The 21548-nt window shown below is 36.0% G+C and overlaps 1 long non-coding RNA gene across 2 annotated transcripts in view; it reads right to left on the bottom strand.

Moving 5' to 3' along the window:
* Positions 1–2637: 2637 nt before the first annotated feature.
* The window catches only part of LOC141416454 (uncharacterized), a 34207-nt gene continuing 15296 nt past the window's right edge, over positions 2638–21548 (bottom strand). The window contains exons 2-4 of one of the 2 annotated variants that reach the window (XR_012441178.1): positions 12852–12887; positions 4496–5088; positions 2638–3890 (exon numbers count right to left, since the gene is read on the bottom strand). This is a non-coding gene — a long non-coding RNA (uncharacterized lncRNA). Of the gene's footprint in view, positions 5089–12851; positions 12888–21548 lie in introns of both variants that reach the window. The other variant, XR_012441177.1, reaches the window with a different exon arrangement.

Here is a 21548-nt window from a genome sequence, read left to right as displayed (position 1 = left end):
CCCAGAAATAGAGCTGTCACATTCCCTGAGCCCAAAGGGATAAGGTATGTGTATGTATGTGTGTGGGGGCATTTGTTGCCAAAATTTGGATGGAGGCAGTAACCTTGGCTGAGGGATACAACAGCCAGAAGTGACTCTCCAATGCAAGTCAGGGGATACATCCTCAGATCTCTCTGTCCTCCTCTCCCTCTAGGGGCCTCTGTTGACTTATCCAACTGGAAGCCAAAGGATGATGCATTCCATGGATTTTGGTCTCTTAGTATAGTGATCGGGGTCTAGAAGTTCAAATACAGATATTGGGGGTATAGAGAAGATATTCCATATAATCTAAGCAAAGTACCTAACATGAGCAAGGTTCCATGGAAGGGGACACAAAAAAAGTATAAGCCTTCTGAAAAGATTTATGAAGATTTTTTCTGTTTTGAATTCATCTGTAGTGTGATGAAATCTATCAGAATCAGAACTATTGCTGCCAAGATACTGTAATAGCTTTTTCTTCCAAAATGTCTTCTAATTGAGGTTGAGTTACCCTCTTTATCATAATACCATCAGAATCATGCATGTGACCTAGTGTCACAGGGTGAGCAAATGACCAGAAATACTTTGCAACTGTGCAATGTGCTACCAGAGGTATCTAGTAGACATAATTAAAATTCCATGTGTCCTTGTGATGATTACTTGGCTCTTTCCTAGGGTGGCTTTGTAATTTTCTTTTTCTCAGCAAGGTTGGGTATGTTGAAATGAAGAGAGACAAAAACTGAAATGTACTAATAACACTAGCTGACATTCCAGCAGTGGGATTTCTATGTCAGAGGAAGCAATTGCTGTATTTACCAACTAGCCTTAATTTACCTTTATACCTTAGCTTCAGATTCTACAGGGAAAAGAGATTTTAAAATGTACAGACCACAACATGTTCTTTATCACTTGGTCACCTGGTGAGCAATGAGCACCCAGACCTACCAGGTGACCCAGAGTCACCTGCAGGTCTAGAGATCTTTGAAATATTTTAGGGAATCCATTGGCTGTAGGAGGAATGATGAGGTGGGTGAGAGGCCATTCATTGGCCAGCATGGCTGCTACATAGTTTTGTTAATAATAAGTATGAGCTCCCTAGTTATAAAATTTACTCCAAACATGAGAATCTCAGTTAATTCTTATGGTGGCCCTGTAAGGCGGACAGGACAGGCCTGGCTAACTCCCTTATCAAATGAGAAATTAAATCTCAGAATATGACTGACCTGCTAGGATTTTATGGCTGAGAAATGGCAGAGGCTTCAGAAACGCGACTCTAATTAAAAAAAAATCGCAGCAATTTCCAATGGATGATTTCAAGGAAAATACTCCCTGGGTCTCTTATTGTTCTTAGAAAACTCAAGAGTATGGGGTGACCAAAAGTTTTTCTTTTTTGAGTTTTGTTTATAAGTTTTTCCCATGAATAAAGAATGGCATTTAAAATAAAATTATGCTTTATTTGAATAACTCTCCAAATGCCCTTTCTGTCTCTTTCTTTTTTTCCCTCTTCAGTACTGGTATTGAGACTGGAAACCATTTGGAAAGTATCAGGTTTGTCCCTCTCTTCTCTGTCATAAAACTACAACCTATGTAGCATTTTGAGCAGAGGAATGACATTGAATTTACAGTTTCATGATTCCTTTGGATATTATATTGGGTAAAGTGGAAGCAGGAAAGTTCTACTAAAAGGCTATTGCACTATCTAAATGACAGATAATGATGGTGGCTTGGACAGCTTGGACAAAAGTGGTAGCAGAGGATTTGGCAAGAAGCATTTAGACTTGGATATGTCTTGAAAGCAGAGCCAACAGGATTTCCAGATAGTTTAGAGGTGGGTTGTGAAAGAAAGAGGAGTCAAGGACTAATGCAGTCATTTTGGCTTGAGCAAACAGAGGGAGGGAGGCGCCATCGATGAAGATAGGGAAGACTGAGGTGAAACATATCTGAAGGGAAGATCAAGTTGCAGTATTGGAAATACTGAGCTTGAGGTGTCTATTCTCTTTTCTCTCAAATTATAAGTAAGTCAGAATACCTTTTAAGTTACTTAATATTCAAATATAGGCTAATCAGAGACAATTGTTTGAAAATCTTTTTAGTAACTTATAATCATAAAATCACGTTTCTATGGATATAGTTATTTTGTTGTGATAGTCGAGTATCTTTCCTTTGTCTTCAATACATTAAAGATGTTTCTTCTAGAAAGCATTTCAGTTGTCTCAGTAGGAATAATTTACTAATATTCATTCTAAATTTGATTAAGTTACTTTGGTTAGGGAGAGATGAGTTATAATCATCTTCTAGTAATTTTATTTCATAATTTTAAACTTATAATAATCAGAATCTCAATGTTGCCAGGGATATAGAGATTAATATTCATTACATACTTAGTGGAAATATTCATTATGTACTTAAATTGGAAATCTATTACTTGAAAAAAATGCATTGTTAAGAAAATGCAATGCCATCATAGGGTGTCTCTTTTATTTTTATTTGTGATATTATCTCTAATATTGTGATATTATCCTCTTTATCTGTATTAGGGTTCTACAGAGAAACAGAACAAATAGGATATACATATTTATATAGAAACAGATTTATTGTGGGAATTGGATCATGCAGTTATGGGGGTTGAGAAGTTTCATGACCTTCTTTCTGAAACCTTGAGGACCATTGAAACCTGTGGTATAGTTCTAGTTCAAATTCAAAGGATTAAGAACCAGGATTGTTGGCAATAAGTCCCAGTTCAATTCTGAAGGCAATCAAAGCAGGTGCTCTGATGTCGAAGGGCAGGAAAAAATAGATATCCCAGTTCAAGCAGAGAAAATGAATTATCCTTTCCTCTGCCTTTTGTTCTATCTTAGCCCTCAGGGAATTGGAAGATGCCCAAGCACACTGGGGAAAACAAATATTCTTTCGCAGTAGATTCAAATGTTAATCTTTTCTAGAAACATCATCACACACACACCCAGAAGTAATGCTTTGCCAACTATCTAGACATCCCTTAGCCCAGTCAACTTGACATACAAAATTAACCTTCACATAACCTCCTAGAACCCTGGTGCTGGTGGCTCATACATTTACAGTACATGTTTTTTTTGTGCATCCGGGCAGTGATTGGTAAGTGGATCTGGAGAGCAGAAGGTAGAAACAGATGATCTTTATTTTTGGTTTTATATATTATTTTTATATTTTTATTTGAAAGGAAGTATTAGGAAGCCACTGTTCAGTGTCTCTAATTCATAATTACAGAATATGAATGGGGCTTACATTTTACAAATCATACAAATCATTCTTGTCCCTTTCTCATCCTTAATTTCTAAAGGAGTCCACCTAAGTGACTATTTCCTCGTCTTCACTTGTATTTACTCCTCCCTACTCTGCTGAAATGACCTCAAACAACCATCAGTGACCTTGTCAATCAAAAAATAATCATTACCTGGATTACTGGTGGCTCATGTCTGTAATCCTAGCTACCTGGGAAGCAGAGATCAGGAGGATTGTGCTTGGAGGTTAGCCTGCGTAAATAGTTTGATAGACTTCATCTCCAAAATAACCAGAGCAAGATGGACTGGAGGTGTGGCTCAAGCAGTAGAGCTCCTGCCTTGCAAGCCTGACGCCCTGAGTTCAAACCTCAAGCCCACAAAAAAATATCATTTTTAGTCCTTATTTCCTTTTTGTTTTATTTAACAGTTCTCATACAGTTTCATTTTCCATTACTTCAGTCCTCTGGTTCTTTCTTGGTGCTCTGTCCATTCTTCCTTTTGTCTCGGGTTCAGTGTCTTTGACCACTTGAAACAGATGATCGTAAGGTATTAAATAATCAAAGTTCCTTTTTTCTTGTCCACATAGAAAATCTTTGTGATGTACTTAGGGATCTGTAATTAATATTTGTAAGATTAATTTTGGTACCAGATCGATAGGTCTTTAGAGCAAGACAAAACAATGATGGTAACTGATATTGTTTATTGACTGCTTACTGTGTCCTGGGCACTGTGAGCTGCTGGACTTCACAGCTGGTTTTCCTTCCTAGAGGTCTTTTATTTTTTTATTGAAAAATTACAGCTACATTTATTTATAGGGTACACAATAATGTTATGACCCTTGCAGAATGATTGAATCAAGATAATTAACATACCCATCACATTAAATGCTTATCATTTATTTTTCCTGTCCAACTACAACTTGCTACTCTTAATCTTTCCCCATTCACTCCACCCCCGGGCCTCTGATAATTCCTACTGTACTCTTTGGTTCTATGAGTTTGATTGCTTTAGAGTCTATATGTAAGTGAGAACATGCAGTATTTGTCTTTCTGTGCCTGGCTTATTTCAAGTTAACATAACCTCCTCTAGGTTCACACATTGCCACAAATAATGGAATGTTTCCTTCTTTTTAAAGATTGAATAGTATTCCATTGTGTATCAATACACCACATTTTATTGGATAGTACTAGAATTTGAACTCAGGGCTTCATACTTACACTCTACTGCTTGATCCATGTTCCATCCTTTTTTGTTTTTGCTCTGTTTTTTTTGGAGATAGAATTCTGCTTTTTGCCCAGGCCAGCCTGGTCTGCTATCCCCCTGTTTTATGCTTCCCACTGGAGCTAGGACAAAGGTACCTACCACCATACCCTTCTTTTCTCCGTTGAGATGGGGTCTCATGAACTTATTTACCCAGGCTGAACTTGAACCATGGTCCTTCCAATCTCACTCTTCCAAGTAGCTAGGGTTACAGGTGTGAGCCACCGGCCCCCAGCTTATATACCACATTAAAAAACAAACTGTTCATCATTGTTGCACACTCAGACTGATTCCATAACTGTCTTTATCAGAGTCTTAAACTAAATGAGCGAGAAAACAAAATTGTTCAGAGAACTAATGTTCACTAATGAATGAAGCTAATATTAGAAAATGTGGCCATTATGGGCTTTTGGATATTAAACCCTACAACTTGATTGGTGTCTGCATGCAGGCTCAGGCCTTTCTGGTCCACTGTGGGATTTTCCAAATGAAGAACAACTCAACTGGCGCAGAAAAAAGCGGAGGGAAAACATTCTGCAAGCAGCTGCTCCTAGGAGAAAGAGAGATAAAGGTGACATGCTACATGACCCCACCTCCTCTTTCAAAGTCACTAGTCAAGAATATTAAGGCAGTTCCCTCGTGATTGAAATCACAGGAAGGGGGAAGAACTTCTTTACATGGGAATGGATGTATTAGCTCCTTTACAAATGTGGAAATAGAGGCAAAAGACAACTTGCCAAAGTCCCACGGTGAGGATGTGTTAGAACTGGTTTTACACTCCAGCAGTCTGCCTGGACGTGCACACACTCTCACTCCGTTTGCCTCCCTGTTTCCCTAATCTTTTTGAACTGTTTTTTTCTCTGAAAAACTGAGGGGCTTAGACAAAAAACAACCCTAAAAGTTCCTTTCAACATTAAAATGCTATTATATGATTGTAGGTTTATTGTAGAAATATCTGGGTGTGTGAAGTGTTTTAAACTCCTCAGACAAGGGATAAAATGGAACAATATTATATACAAGTTAAAATATTATTTTGATGAACAGCCATAGTAGGTAATTGTAACCCAATTCTGTGTTCAATGTGGAAAACTTAACAGTTTAAAAAGGAACAGACAGATGGAATTTTGCTAATGCGTCCAAGAAGGAAATATGATTTCACATGCATATTATATACAAGTTTATGAATGCAGTCATGGTGTCTGGAACTTAGGTAGGAAACTATGATGAAAATCAGTGAAGTAAAATATCAAAATAAAACTTGCATGACAACTCTTACTGGGGAGCAATGCTGGCGCCTTTAATAAAACCACTTGGGAACATTAACATGATACCTAAGTGGCTGAAGGGTTCTGAGTTCCTCTGGTGATATTCATATATCACAAAATGAATGCTAGCTGGCAATAACTCAAGAAGCGACATGCTTAGCATACCACTAGCGAGATGCCAGAGTCATGATCGCCAACAGTAAATTGTGACATTTTACTCTATGTCACAAATAAGTAGACTCTTGTTTATTGTTTTTTAAAGAGCTTGTTTGGAGCAAAGATTTAGGATTATAATCTCAATTAAGGGTGGAATGTGAGATTTAGGTAACAAACTCACCTTTGTGTATGTGAAAAGGCAAAGACATTATAAATATGTTTTCAACAAAACTTTTAGTGCCTTCCTGGTAGCAGAAAATTTAGTTCACATTTTAATACACTCAGGGCAATTTGGAATAGCATTTTTAATGGAAAGTTTTGAAAATCACTTTGAATTAATAAGCTTCTAAAAACGGCTTCAAACCAATATAATTTCTAATTATGGAATTAATAGTTCAAATAACTTCAGTTTTACACCAACTTAATTTGGTAGTTGGCAAGTGTCAAAAACCTTTATTTAACAGCCCTTATTTAAATTTTATTGATTCTGGTTGATGAACTTCCCTCTCCTGGACCAAACAATTTCAAAGGAGTGGTATGACCTTTACTAATTAAAATATCTAATATATATATATGTCTTAGATGAGTATGACTTAATTTGTTTTGGTATTTCTTTTATTCAGGTTTTCTTTTAGTATAAATTGTTGGTTTGTATCTGTCATCCTTCTTAGCAGGACTTTTCTTCAGAATTCATCTGCTGACATCTCAGGAGTTCATCTGAAGTCTTTGTTAAAAAGAGATTTTATTTGCTTGCTAGGACATTGTATATACTTGCTTTTACCAAAATATGCATTAGTGTGTGTTTTAAATTGTAAGTTGAAATTACTTCCTTAAAAATAATGGTATGAGCTAGGTGTGGTGGCTCACACCTGTTATCTTAGCTACCTGGGAGGTGGAGATTAGGAAGATCATGGTTTGAGGCCAACCCAGGGCAAAAATTTCATAAGACTCCCATGTGAACCAATAAAAAGTGGGTGTGGTGGTGCCTACCTGTCATCTCAGCTGCCTGGGAAGTGTAAATAGGAGAATGGTGGTCCAGGCAGGCCTGGGCATAAATATAAAAAATGCCCCAAAATAATAAGGGCTTAATGCAGGGTTCAAGTGGTAGAGTGCCCGATTAGCAAGCGTGAGACCCTGAGTTCAAACCCCAGTACTGCCAAAAAAAATGATGACATGAATGAGATGTCATGGATATTTATTTAAGCATAAGAATTTTTTTATATTATGCATACATGTATTAAAATATCATATGCTACCCCATTAATATGTACAGTTTTTATGTTTTACATGCAGTTAAAATAGATTTAATTTAAAAAAGAAAAAATTACTTCTAGAAAAAAATTGTTTCTTAATGGTATAATTTAATCTATATATTCTATAATTTTTGCTCTAATAATAGGTTTGTTTTATTGACTAACATCTTAGCATATGGGTAATGAATAAGTTGAGTTGGTATATTAGAAAGGTAAATGTCAAATACCAAGAACTGTGGAGAAAAGTGGTGTGATAAAATAAGTAGAAAACCACCAGGATTCTTTATTGCAGAATTACAAAGTGTGATAAAGTTCTTAAACATGTACAGTGCACCACAAAATAAACAAAAGCTACATTATTTGACTGCTAATAAGTTATGTTAATGACTTGTTAAAAACAAATGAATAGCAAGTAGCAAATGCGATGTGTCCACAAGTTGATATGTATTAAAAAGAACTAATAATATCCAGGGTGCAATGACTATGGAGAAGACAGGAAAGGGGATAGCTGTTTGAGAAGTGAGACCTTATTTGCTGCTTATTTTGAGAACAGTGACCTGGGCCTCTGGTGAAATATTCTACTGTGATTTCTCTACCTATAAATAACTTGCTTTGGGTCTGATGGCTTCTAATCAGTGAATTATGATTGCTGACTGGGCTTCAGTTATCAACAGCAGCATTTATGGGGCATTTAGTCCTCATAACAACCCAGTGAAGTAAGGTTTATAATTACCTTCATTTTACTCACAAGCAAACCAATGCTGAGAGTGTTTAGGCTACTTGCAGAACAATGTTGACACAACAGGTATTTCCTTTGCTCTTGCTAGATTCTAGGCATTGTGTTGATCTTAAAGACTAAGCAGAACAGAAGGTGTTCTCAACTCTTGTATACTGTGCTAGAGGAGACAGATGAATTCCCAGGCATATAAAGGCTAAGGGCTTAGAGCTAATACTAAGCTAATTTACTAAGTAACTATATTGGTGCTCTGTGAAATACAGTATATCTTCCTAGGTTTTGAGGAAAACTTTAGCAGGCCATAAGTAACAGAACAGACTGAAAGAGCTCTTTTTTCTTGTGTGCCTTGCTAGTGAAAATAGATTGCTCACCTTTATTCTTTTAGCTCCACAAGGCCAGAGTTCTTTGTACACACATTATAGTTTACAACTGTACCACATGCAAAACTACTCCTGTCTTTTGCACATGTAATGCCAGAATAGACCTTATGTTTATTTTCAGGGCTGTGTTTAAGAGGGCACTTATCTATGGTGCCAAAGAAAATATATATTTGAGGAAAAACACTGAATAATTTTCTAGATACACAGAATCCACAGTCAGTTGTTTATAAGATCAAGTTACTATTTATAAACTCTCAATTTTAATATGTTTAAAGCCACTGAAAAATGTTTTGTCATTTTGAAATGTCTTAACATTTAGAAGTTCAGCATTACATGTATTTTCCAGCCACATAGAATGATGACATGAATTTATAGCACCCGCAGAACCATCTGCAGATCTGACTAGATTTAAGAATGAAATGCATACCATACTTGGTCAGTCATTGAAACTTTGAGCATTGGGAGGAGAGCACCAGGAAATGTCTGCCCAGCTTCTCTCTCATAGGACTGTCCCACCCCTCTTAATTCACATGGTTGCTGTAGGTGCCACCATGTCTGTAAATGTGACAGTTGATTGGATCAAGGTGAGAATTATCCCATGATTCTTCAGCATTGACTAAGCTTGGCTAGTCAGAATTTACTCTGTTTCCATCTTAACTGGGTGGACTACAATTCAGTTCTGGCATTAGCTACCCTGGAATTAATATAGACTCCACAGGCTTAAGGGTTTAGTCCTTCACAAGACAAGAGTTGCAAGTGGGATACCCAAGCCACCCACACTTCTGACTGATTGCATATTTGGAACTTCCTATGACTCCCTCAAGTTCAACAATTTGCTAAAAACAATGCACAGAACTCAGGGAAATGCTATACTTACAATTCAGGTCTTTAAAAAAAATTACAATTGGACAATATGTGGGTTCTAGATTGGAGCTTCCTTCCTCTTCCTTAAAAGTCAGGATGTATCAACCAAGAATTCTTCTGTGCCTTAGTGTTCAAAGTTATTACTGGAATCTTATTCTGCAGCTATTATTCATGAAATCTTTGGCCATGTGACTATGCTCAATCTCTAGCTCCCATCTCCTCCCTTGAGGTTCAGGCCGAAAATGCCAACTCCCTATTTATGTTCTGAGTCTTTCTACTGACCATTTTCTATCCTGAAGCTAGATAAGGACCTACCATGAGCCACTTTACCTAATATAACAAAGACGATCTTATCATCAGGGAAATTCCAAGGGTTTTTGAAGCTCTGTGCTAGGAATGGGGGCAAAGACTAGATGTATTTTTATACCATAGAGTCTATCTTTAGAAATCTGGTATTGGAATTGAGTAGAAGAATTCAGTCTATTTAGATTCCTGTACTATGAAATGGGAATCTTAGGTTGTTTGTTGTCATTTCCTTTCAGAGAAACATAAGGAGAGAGTGAAAAAAAGAAGGAAAGAAATAAAGCAGATGTAGAGAGAAGAGCTGAATGGGGAGAGAGTGAGTCCTTAGAGATTTGAGTCCCTTTCCAATTTTTTCCTGTGCTTGGTACATTTGATATTCCATATTATTATTACTAAATATTCTTTTTATGACTTCATTCAAACTCCAGCTGAATTTTGAAACTCCTAAAGAAAATTCTGTTCGGTAGAGTGAGCAGGTGACATGTGTGTAGGAATGGAAATGGAAGCTTATGTATACTTGGAGAACGTTAAGCTCCCGGCAGGATAGCACAGTACTTGAGTCTGGGTTTTGAGCGTTCTCTTAAATGATCAGTATGTGGAACATGTTTGCTCTGCCTCAGGACTTTTCCATATGCAACTTCTCTGCCAAAATACATTCACCTGAGATATCTGCATGACTTTGTTTCTTTTTTCAGACTTTTGCTCAAGTGCAATACTCTTAGTAATGTTTCCCTGACTACCTTCCCTAAATGGCACCCTATTCTCAGGATTTTTGTGCCTTTATCTGTCTGTATTTTGCTTTAAAGCACTTAGCGTCTGACATATTGGTCATTTATCTGTTCAATGTTAATCATCTATTTCTTTAGAATATAAAGTCTATGAAAAAGGGACACGATCTATTTTATATGTTGTTTTATCTTAGAACTTAGAAAAGTACCAAATATAAGCAAAATAATAGGAATGTGGGAATAAAGGGTGTGGTGAAGAGCAATGACACAGTGAGTTTATATAGGTGAGTTTAATCTTAATGTACTTGTGAGATTTAATTAGATATAAGAAGAAGCGAGAATGATCAGTCAGAAAAACATGAATGTGTAAGGATAGGAAGTCGAGAGTAAGCATGGTATGTTTGATGATCCACACATAGTTTTGTAAGGATAGGAGATACTGTATCATGGGAATATGTAAGTCCAGAGGCTTAAAAAGCAGACAAGACAAGTAGCTTGAAGCATCTAATGTATATGCTGTGTTGAATTATAATTTTTATAAAAATTTCAGGATCCAAGGACATATAGAGTGGTGTTGTGCTAAAGCAGTATGAGAGATGGGATGGAGAAAAAGGCAAATTTCTGAGCTAGAATCCCAAAAGCACAAGAGGATGACTCAAAAACTAAAGTCAAGATACAATGGCACTTGGAATTAACTAACCATCATTGTTTTATCAGGTGACGTAATAGGCATGTGTGGATGACTCAAAAACTAAAGTCAAGATACAATGGCACTTGGAATTAACTAACCATCATTGTTTTATCAGGTGACGTAATAGGCATGTGTAGTCACAGTTACTCAGGAGGATGAGGCAAGAAGATTGAGTGAGTTCAGGTATGTGAAACCACCTTAGACAACATAGGGATGCCCTGTCTCAAAAAGAAAAAAAGAAAGAAAGAAAGAAAGAAAGAATAAAGAAAGAAAAGGAAGAAAAGAAAGAGAGACTTCATCTTATAAGTAGACTATGAAACACGGTGGATGGTATGATATATGACCAAGATCCACCTTCCAGAATAAAGATGTATTATTCTAGCTTCTTTTTATAAAAATTATTGTTGTACTGGAGGTACATTGTGACATTTACAAAATTTCTTAAAATATATCATAGTTGCATTCATCTCCTCCATCATTCTCCTAAAATTTTTTTTAATAAAAAGAGAAGTGAGTAATTGCTTTTGTTGCTAAGTAACTTTTGAAAACGCTTCCTATATTTGGGGGGAACTTTCTGCCTTGTAATTCTTGCCTCCTCAAAGAAAGCAAGTCAGATATTTGATTTCCATCCCTCCCTTTTAGCCAGGTAATCTATAGGATGTATTTGCACATACTCTGATTCAGAAGACAGCAACCTCTGGGGCCTATATCAGGAGGGACCTGTGTGTGTGTGTGTGTGTGTGTGTGTGTTAAGGCACAGTGATGGATGTCTTAGTGGCCAATACCTAATGCCAGGGGTATGAGCTTGGCTTTGTGTTGCTGGCAGTAGATTTTCTGTAGAGCAGTTCTATATGGATTTGTGGGTTGTACCTGGCTTTATAGTCTTTACTCTCTCCCCTTCCCAGAGAGTTTGTGAGCTATGCAAGCCACTTTAGAAATAAATAATTTCTCTTATAAACTAGTTAAAAGGGATTCTGTGGTCTGCAACTGAGAATCCTAAATGATTCACAACTGGTTTGAATCTGGATAATTTAGCTATAATTTATAGTTTAAAAAAGCAACTTAGCAGTTTACAAAGTACAACATTCTTTTGGGACACTATACTATTCATCTATAATTATATAATTTAAATCTTGTTTTTTCATAAAATTATTTCTTTGAATAAAAGTTTGACAAGAAGGTAGGAGCCCACTATGTAAAACAGATAAAATCAAAACTGTCTCTGGGTAAAGAGTAGTAGGTATCTGAACTCTCAAGTTCTCTTTCCTCACAACATCTTGGACACCTCCCCGCCCCCCCCCCCCTCAAATACCTTGGAGTCCTTAAGGCACTCCAAAATGTCAGAATTCACCAATGCTTTAACTTCCTAGAAGAGAAATGTGTATAGAGGATTCACAGTGAGGGAACAGTAACAAGAACCTGGGTATCTTTACGTAGTCCAGAATTTTTGCACCTAACTACATTGCAGCCTCAAAATAAAGAAGAAAGACAATAATCTTTTAAAGTTTTCTCTGGGAATTTATTTCAGCAGCAAAACAAAAGTCTATTCAAATTTTGACCTACAATTGAAGTTTTAGAAAATTCATTCAAAAGTTATTCCATTATGTATTTGAGAGTACTTAAAAACTAATTTAAAAATGGATACAATCTAGTTAACTTTTTTCCCCAGGACAAAACTTTAAGGATTTCTTCTGTGGGGCATGGTGGTACACACCTATAATTCCAGTACTCAGGGGTACAGATAGGAGGATTGAGGTTCGAGGTCAACCCAGGCCAAAAAGTTAACAAGACTATCTCAAAAATAAGCAGGACATGGTGGTACATGCCTGCAAATCCAGCTACTCAGGACATGGAGGTAGGAAGGTTAAGGTTTGAGGCTGGCATAGACAAAAGCATGAGACTGAAAAAAAAAAAAGCTCAAGTTATACAACGCTTACCTGGAAAACATAAGGTATTGTGTTCATTCCCCAGTTCTGCCAAAACAAGGTAAGACAAAACAAAACAAAACAAAGATTTCTTTTCAGTATGTGATAATCTAAGTGGCATATACCATACTTTAAAAAACTGTTAAATTTAACAATGAGATATCAGTGCACACCTATCAGAAGAGTCAAAATCGAGACCTTGACAGCACAAAATGCTGGAGAGAATGGGAAGCACCAGGAATTGCACTCAGTGTTGGTGTGAATGCAAAATAGCACAGTCACATTGAAAGACTGTGTGAAAAGTTGGCAGTTCTTTTTTTTTTCTTTAACAAAACTAAACATATTCTTACCATTCAATCTAGCAAATGTACTTTTGGCATTTACCCAAATGAATTAAAAATATATATCCACACAGAAGGCTGCACATGGATGTTTATGGTAGTTTTATTCATAATTGTCACAGTTCAGAAGCAACCAAAATGTCCTCTAGTCATGACTGGATAAATAAACTGAGGTATGTCCAGACAATGGAGTATTATTCACTGTTACAAAGAAATATATAGGGGACCTTAAATGATTATTACTAAGTGAAAGAAACCAATCTGAAAAGGTTGCATATGCCTTGATTCCAACCATAAGACATTGTGGAAAAGGCAAAGCTATGAACTGAATAAAAAAATCAGTGATTGCTGGGTGTTGGAGGAAGGGAGAGATGAATAAGTGAAGCACAGAGTATTTTTAGAGTAGTAGAAACACTTCGTGTGACACCATCATGGTCGATACAGATCCTTTCATATCTGTTCAGACACACAGACTACACAGCTCTGAAGTGGACCCTAATGGAAACATGAACTTTGGGTGGTTATGAGGTATCATTATAGATTCTCCCATTGCAACCAACGGGAGATGTTAATAATAGAGGAGGCTGTTGTGTGGGGGGTGAGCAGAAAGCATACGAGAAATCACTACCAACTTCTCAATAGTTCTCTGAACCTAAAACTCCTCTAAGAAACAAACCCTTTAAAATAACAGTGATAAAAAACACAAAAACACCTAAGTCAAATTAATATTAATACATGTATTCAGTTTGTCTAGATATAGTTTTTGAAAGCCTAATACGATCAAACATGTTTTCCTGTCTTGTCTCAGTGTGTGTGCAAGTGTATGCTTTCTATGGCAGTGTAGACTAAGTAATACAAACTCAACAATTTGTGAAATGAGTCCTTTCATTTATAGGGCTAATTCAATTATATCATAAGTAAAGGATATACTCATGTTTGACCTAAGTTTTCTAAAACTAAAAGAACAAACCATTGCATAGGAAGCCTATGATTGATTTCTAATTTATCTCAATCACAACCTAATACATTTGTAATTTTTGGTGCTAGGATTCCTGTCTCAAGACATAGACTTTTGTGGAGAAACTAAAAGTCTTAACAGCTCATTATTGCTAGCATCTTTGATTTTCTTTATTTTTGCAAATGATGATAACTTTTGCATAGCGATTTGGAGGCTGTCTTTTCTTAATGTCTCAGGTCCCAATGAGTGATAATTTTCCATCCATCTGCTGTCCACTCTAGTACCACAAAGCAACTCCTCTTTTCTATCATATTTTTTCTGACAATTCTTTTTATAAATATTTGATGTTTTAGCTGTATCCTACTTGAAATTCTTTACTTTTAAACTATGTTTTTACTATTGACAACAGAGTGGAACAATTTATTCTTAAATGAGTTTATATTTTTCTTAGTTCTAGAAAGGAAATGAAGAGCTCACCAGATATTTAGGGCAATTACATTATTAGTTTTCTTGCTAGTGATAAGAGAATCATATAAGTATCAAAAATAGGCTCAATACACGGCATTAGAATGACTTCTGGTGCTCCCAGTTCAGGATACCTCCCATGGCACCACTGCTGTGCCTACTGCCTTCTCCACAGTCACTGGTGCCTCTACTGTTGGCACCTTCAAGATGGTAGGCACTGGATGCAGAATTCTCAATGAGTCACAGCTTTAATATGTTCCACATCTCTCAATCAGCATTCACGTTCTCCTTTTCCTCTGAACAGCAAGGTGTTTTGGGCTTGAAAAGGAATGACTGACAGAATGAAGTCTTTCCAAGGATGCTTGATTCTACATGTAAAAAGGCTAATATTTCTGGGATTAATAATTTTGACATATAAAATCAAATAACTAAGACCAGTATATTAAAATAATTGTTACATAATATATAATCAATAAATATGAAACACTATTCTAAGCCATAATTGATAGCTTTGTTCTTGGTTTATTCAACTACGAAATGGCTACTACAAATTTTCTATGCCTATAAGTTTTATGAAAAATAAATATAAAAATAAGTAAATTCATGCACCCATTCTTTCAACATATCGTTATTGTTTCCTTAATCTTGGTATCAGTACCAAGATTGGGTATCAGTACCCAAGTTATCACACAATGAATTTTTTTTTTTTTTGCAGTACTGCGGCTTCAACTCAGAGCCTTCACCTTGAGCCACTCAACCAGTCCAATTTTTTGTGATAGGGTTTTTCAAAATAGTGTCTCACCAACTATTTGGTTGGGCTGGCTTCAAACTGCAATCCTCCTGATCTCTGCTTCCTGAGCAGCTAGTGCTACAGGTATGAGGCACTGGTGCCTGGCTGAAATTTGAACCTCCATCTTTGCCCAAATGAATTTAATATTGATCTATATAAGGTATTGGTATCTAGATATGAATGCTAAACGTGTTTTAAAAGTACAACCTATAGAGGAGGTGGGGCAAGATGGTAGAGTGGAAGCTTTGACTTTGTGAATGAGAGGAGTTGGTATAGCAGAGGAGAGACTATACTTGAAAGAGAGAAAGAGAAGAAAAGCATCAGGAATCACGAAAGGGTGACAGACCACTGGAAAGCATAGAGAAACTGACAGCACAGTAAAATAGGGGACTGCCTGAAGCTCCAAACTAGAGCTGGGAGTTGGAGCTGAAGCCACCACCATGTTCTGCAAGCCTTAAACCCAGTGTGGGGATTTGGTGCCACAGTGACCTCCTACATGACAAGCTATCATTAGATAAGAAAGACACTCCCCATATCTTAGAGAGCTATTGCATCTTGAGAGGGGGCCTTCCATTTGAGACTGAGATATTCTGATGACTTGAAAACAAGGAACAATTGCAGCTTAGGGAGTCTTGGGACACCTGCCCACAATGTCTGGGAGGGAGATGGCAATGAGAGGGTTGTGGAGAGAGAGAGAGTGATGGACCTGTTGGGAAGTTTAAGCATTGGGAGCTCAGCAGTGACGGGCACCATGGTCAGTGGCCCAGCCCTTCATAGTGATGAGGAGTTCCATCCCCTGAGTACACTATGGAAATATAGCACCTAGCCTGTGGTTGGAGGAGTTCTCAGGCTCCAGGAGCTGACTGCTGGCTGCAGGTATTTGCTTTGCAGCCTCTTGGCAGTAGTCACCTGCCAGGTAGGGCTGAGAGCTCTGAGCAAGGACCCAGAGTCCTTCCTCCCACAGAGTGAGCACCAAGATTGGCAGGCAGAATGCCTGAGTACCTCAGTTCTTCGCATTCAGTGCAGAGCTCAGAGCTCAGAGCTCAATTCTTTCCCTTTTTTTTGTCCCCCTTCCAGTTAGGGTATTGCCCTGTCTGGTCTCTGCCATGATCCTCTTACTTCTATCTCCTGAGTAGCTGAAATTACAGATGTGCACCGCCACACTTGAACCCCACTATCTATTTTTGTAAGTTATTTTATCAGGATACAAGTCTGCTCATATTTTTGTGATTTGTCTATAGCTGTTTTCATGTCACAACATCAGAGTTTACTAATTTGCCGCAATCACTATGTGGCCCTCAAAAGCAAAAGTAATTATTAGCCTTGTACAGATAAAATTTACTCACCCTGCTTTAGAGCATCAAGAATGTGTTCAATTTGAAGTCATAGCAAAACTACAAAATATAGAAGTGAAATTTAAAAAGGAATAAAAGTTAAAAAGTAAAGAGTAATATTCAAATTAATTCTTCAAATTGAAATAACTGAAAACTGGGAAACTGAGCAGACTTTTATAGAACACAATCCACATGAAACTTGTAAGCAGGACATTACAAATTCTTCATTTAAAGATTTAATGAAAATGAGCAATTATTCTCATCAAATTCACAGCTACCACTGGCCAGATAAAATCTGCAATGTCAAATTTTTCGCTAAATAAAGCTGTAACCACTGATTAAAACAGGGAAACTGAAAGAGAAAATTATTCATATCAAATTCATAATTCAGAGACAGCAAATATAACTTTGGCCTGCTTACTAGAAGTTGAAGAAAACTATATTCATAAAATGTGAAAATTGGACAAGAAAGTCAAAACCCCTGGAACTTTCCTCTGTTTATTGGATGACGATTCTGGAAAAATGGCTGTCATACCCTGATATGAGTGAAGCTGCTTTTAGCAAAGCGTGATCTGATTCAAATCAATGGTTATAATTTTCCTTTGGGCAAGCATGGCAGGAAATTTATATTTCATTTTAAACCCAAATTCTTTCAAATTGTGAAAGAAGCTATGACATTCTAAGTTCAAAGACAAAGTATCTTGTTACTATTGTTATATATTTCTCAACCAATATCCATGATTGGTTTTGGAAAATGAAGAGATTTGTAACTGGAAACAGATTCTTGATTAAAAGAACAAAAACTGGCATGTGCACAAAAAATTAGCAAATACCAGGACTGAAAAGAAACCTGAACAAGTGACAAATAACTGATATTTTTCAGCAAAGAAGTAAGAATAGAACAAAATAGAAAGTATTATTACAAGGTCCTACAAAGAATATTGAAAGATATTATGTTCAATATTCAGTAACATACAATGAGAATTATTGTAGCACATACTTACAGAAAAAAGGAAAACTTTTGGGTTTAGTATAAATGATATCCAAATTTGTTAATAGGATGGGTGAATTATGATTTAAAAATAACAACAAATATGACTTCTTTCTTGTCTAGAGAATTCAATTTAATTATCCATTTATTGGATATGAAAGTGGGAGAAAAAAATACATTTAAAAAGTAAGTATTAGGCCTGGTGTGGTGGTGTACCTCTGTAATCCCAGCTATTCAGGAGGAAGAGGCAGGAGGGTAATGAGTTCAAGGCCAACCCTTCTAAGTTAGTGAGACCCTACCTTAAAAACAAAATACAAACTGAAGGGCTGGGGTCATGGCTCAAGTGGTAGAGCATTTACCTAACATGCATAAGGCCCTGGGTTCAATCCCTATTACTGCAAAAAAAAAAAAAAGCAAATGTTATTATTCACCTTAAGGATTTAAAAAGTCATGCTGAGAGATTCTAAAATAAAAATGAAATCATTTCAGCAGAAAATTAAATATGAATTTAATTTTTAATTTGTATAATCTACATTGCTTGCTACTAATAGTCTTAGCAAAAGAAGTGCTTGGCTACTTCATTTTTAAAGATATTAAAATAAATAAAACTACTTTAGAATTTTTTCTAAGTTGTAAGAAACTGCATGTGTAACAAATATGACATTTCATTAAAATAGAAGGGAATTATAACAACAAATTAAAACATTTTCTCAATTATGCAGAAAGTAGTATAGACTATTATCTGTCATTAGAAAATAAATTATGGTGTCAATAGAACAGTCACTGTTAACCTTGGTTCTCTTTATAACATCCAATCCTGAAAACTTAAAAGTACCTAAGAGATACTGTATGACTATAGGTACTACTTTAAGATACTTTGAAAATCCATAAAAGTGATACAGATTTATATCTTGTACTTGAACTGTTTCATAGTACTTTGATGATAACTTATTACTATATTTCAACATAACTTGTAAATTTTACACTGTATTTTGGAATCTAAATATTTCTTTCGAATGTTCTTCACAATTTTAAAATGATATCAACAATTGCTACTGCCTCAGTGATATTTCTCTAAATTATAATGAAAAAAAGCTATTAGAGGGCTCAAGAAAGGATATCTGATTTGCCCATGAATAAAATATAACTTTATCAAAACCTGGGCTATAACAGAATAAATAGTCATTTTACAGAAAGTTTATGAAACAAACATGTAATTTTTAAACTAATTATATTATTTCTTTCTGCGTTTTAGTTCTCACACATTGTCAGCTTATCATTAGGACACCCAGACATGCACAATAAAAGGTGAACTCTGTTTTCTTTTATATTTTTTTTGGTGGATTAATTGGAGAAATTTTTTCTCCTTTTGTTTTATTGTTTTTACATTTACTTACATGAGTATATACATTGTTTGACAAACCATAGCTTTTCAAGTGTTTTTCAGTTTTGAAGCTGGGAAGATATACTTAAGGTAGGAGAAAAGAGCTTATTAAAGATTTCACAGTTTGCACCAGTGCCTCCAAAGTATTCTTGCTTCCAGTCTCTGCGCTAGGAGCTAGCCTCCCTTCTCCATGAATTATCATAAGGCGCATGAGGTGAGATAAACTGTGAATGCATTCTGACAAGAGGGGAAGTGATATGCTGGTGTCCTATTTGTCTTTCTTTCCGAATGCTGCATTTCAAATACCGCATGATTACTTATTCTAGGAAGTGGGGATTCTGCTCTGTACTCCGTACTTGGCTGAGTACTTTCTTCCTAATTTGATACATTTTGTTTCCTTGACTGGAAAACAGCTTTTGCTTTAGAATGAACCATGTAAGTAGACTTCTCCCCTGTTGAAAATCCAAAGAAATTTGCTTTTGGCTTTTTTTCTACTGCTTCCTCGGAGGAGAAATGTCTACCACCTAGGAGAATCAGCAGTCTACCTGAATTCAGACCTATTACATTGAGAAATTGATTGTAACAGAGGCTATGCTAGTATAGTTAAGTCATCATTACATAGCCCATATGCCAAAATTGTTAAAAATAACAAAGGCCTATTATCTCGAGTGTGGGAAGCCAAATCATTTTTTAATATGTGATAAATCGTGTGAACTTGTGCTTTTCAGTACTGTGGTGATATTCCATGGGAACTCTCTCAGCATGTGACCAATGTTGTAACCAAAAAGTTAAAAGACAGCTAACATTCTCCCTGGTCTTCATTAGCATAGCAGAGAAGGCAGGAACTAGCCATATTTCACATAAAAAGACTTTTGAAATCTTTGCTTGCTATGTTAGCACTATTCAATCTGCAAGAGCCAACTCTAAGTATAGAAATAAACGATCATTGTTTATAGGCCTATCACCAAAATGTGTTCTTCATTAATTCATATTTTTCTCAGCCTCATATTACTTGTTGAACCAATCCAGGTGGTTTTTAAATGGGACTAGTTTAAAATTCAGCAAATTCACACATGTCCAGTTGCTCAGTGCTTATGCATAATGAGTGGAAATGACCTCAGCCATTCAGGTGATATTTTGTCAATGTTTTTGCCTTTAATTAACCTGAAGAACGCCACAAATGTGAACTTAGCTGAGCCTTGTGAGTTAAAGTCCATATTGGGAAGGAACTAAACCTTGAAGGTCTTGCCAAAGGTACTTAGTAATTTATTTCTCACAAGATTAAAGTGGAAAGTCTGAAGTGATGGGAGCTTATTCCAACAATATTGTTCAGTGAAACTTTGTGGTATAGAATATTTCCTCATATACCGCATTCGTTAAAATAAAAAGGGCCTCATCTAGAGGCTCATAAAGTGACATTTCCTCCATATAATATTTTCCTGTATGCAATTTTAAAAGTGAAATGCCCTGGAAAATATTACAAAGGACTTTCTTTGCAGATTAGTGCTTGTTGTTAAATTTATTTTGGGTTGTTCATCTGGTTGGTGTTTCACAGTTCTTCAAGGATTATATATATATATATATATATATAATATATATATATTATATATACGCATATATATAATATATATGTTATATATTTCTCTATATATAAATATATATAACATATGTTATACATAATATACAGCATATATATAATATATATATATATTAGAAAGAATTCTTATCATTTGCCTTGCAATATTATCAATAGGAAGCTGAGGAGTAGACAGGTTCTTTTCCTGGGTAAAGGTTCCTGAGCACATATATTGTTCTGATAAAGCTTCACTCATACTTTTACATTTTTCCCCAGTGAAATGTATTGTATGTGCCATTTTCTGTGACTAATGGGATGTTTGAAAAGGATCTGATCCTGAGAAATTCTTCTTTGTAAATTAAGTGACCTACTCTAAGAGGGCATGGTGCCCACCTCTAATTCCAGCACTTGGGAGGCTAAGGCAGGAAGACCACAAGTTTGAGACCAGCGTGGGCTACATAGTGAGACCTTGTCCCCAAACCAATCCAAACCAAACATATAAAATAAAAAAGAATAAATAAGTAAACAACAACAAAAATAAAGTTACCCTCTCCAATCTGGAGAGCAACTTTACCTACCCGTCATTTTTCTATACTGCATTCTACAGGCAAAGCCTCTGTTTGAAAAAAAAAAAAAACTGGTTTGTAGTTATGGGATAATTTGTAATATCCATCAGCCTAGTGACTGATCTCATTAGATAATGGAAATATGTTTCTATATCATTACAGGGCTTTCTAGTTCTCAGTGACAGATACCAAGTGAGCAATGTATAGGTTTATATGTACAGTGAAGTTCATCCTGAAATAATTTACTTTCTATTATTATATTTTTGCATGTATATATGTGTGTGTGTTTTAAGCAAAGGTGAAC

The sequence above is a fragment of the Castor canadensis genome, chromosome 14 (genome assembly GCF_047511655.1).
Source record: "Castor canadensis chromosome 14, mCasCan1.hap1v2, whole genome shotgun sequence".
Classification (NCBI taxonomy): Eukaryota; Metazoa; Chordata; class Mammalia; order Rodentia; family Castoridae; genus Castor; species Castor canadensis.
The sequence above is the reverse complement of the archived record's forward strand: the minus strand, read 5'-3'. Positions and strand labels throughout refer to the sequence as shown.